This window comes from Myripristis murdjan, chromosome 10 (genome assembly GCF_902150065.1).
Source record: "Myripristis murdjan chromosome 10, fMyrMur1.1, whole genome shotgun sequence".
Lineage (NCBI taxonomy): Eukaryota > Metazoa > Chordata > Actinopteri > Holocentriformes > Holocentridae > Myripristis > Myripristis murdjan.
This window is the reverse complement of record NC_043989.1, coordinates 28679717-28680915: the sequence shown is the minus strand read 5'-3', so window position 1 is coordinate 28680915 and position 1199 is coordinate 28679717. Positions and strand designations below refer to the sequence as shown.

General features: G+C 39.4%; 1 non-coding gene across 1 annotated transcript; it reads left to right on the top strand.

Annotated features, from left to right (window-relative positions):
• Window positions 1-291: 291 nt before the first annotated feature.
• Window positions 292-364, top strand: trnar-ccu (transfer RNA arginine (anticodon CCU)). The gene has a single exon. It is a non-coding gene; the product is annotated as a tRNA-Arg (tRNA).
• The last annotated feature ends 835 nt before the right edge of the window (window positions 365-1199 follow it).

Sequence of the window (1199 nt, the reverse complement as noted above, 5' to 3'; positions counted from 1 at the left end):
GCATACTGCAAAATCTGACCGGGTGTAGTAGAACATCCTGGTACTCTTGTCATAATGCATCTGACATACTATGTATTGGGACATACTAATTATTTTTATTGCATGCTAAATAGTATGGTAGTATGGGTATTGGAACGCAGGGCTCGTTTCACACTGAGTAGACACAATAAGCATGCCACTGACTGTAGGAGTGTCTTGTGATGGAAAGTAGCATGTACTTTGTCATCATTTAATGTTCAGTTTGTACATCCAAAAATTTCAACATGAACACATGATGCAATTGCAGGTCATGCCCCAGTGGCCTAATGGATAAGGCACTGGCCTCCTAAGCCAGGGATTGTGGGTTCAAGTCCCATCTGGGGTGACTGACAGCAGAGTGGCGCAGCGGAAGCGTGCTGGGCCCATAACCCAGAGGTCGATGGATCGAAACCATCCTCTGCTAGATGTAAGCTTTTCCAAACAGTTCACAATCTCTCATTCTTCTCTGGTTTTGGTAATGATTGGTTTTGGCGATTGGTGATCAGTGTAGATCTTTCTACAGCACTGGATTTAGGCTCCAGTCTCTCAGGAGGTGTGGGTTCATCATTGCCATATGATTTTCCCATTAGCATATACTCACTACTTAATCCTTCTAGCAATATGAACAGCAAATGTTTTCTATGTGCTGTAAGTGGCTGGTCCTGTGTTCATAAAACTGCAAGACTTCAGCCCACTGAACATCAATCTGCTCCTTTAAAGTGCTTGCATTGCCTGGATTTACAACTGATATTCAACACTCGCATCCTTGAATTATTAAGTCCTGTGTGCTCATAAAACAAAGACAGACAAAGACTTTTTGCAATGCTGCTTGATCTTCATATGAACCCAAATTTTGTCAGTCTTCAACTGCATCTGAGAACTGCTAAATCAATTTTTGTTTTTCAGTTAGACTTACCTTTGCATAGTAACAATTTGTTGTGACATGCTTTAAACTGTGAACTAATATTTATTATTTAAATTATTTATATTGTATTTCCCATCTTTTTTAGCATGTTTGTAATCAGTTTTTATCTTTACTTTTCCCCCCTCTCCCAGCATCTTGCATTGCGTCCTAATATAGACAATGCGCCATATAAATAAAAATGAATTTAATTTTGTTTCATTTGAAGGGAGCATCAGTCAAGACTGTGGTTTGTCTTTGGGTAATTTCAGCTCATATT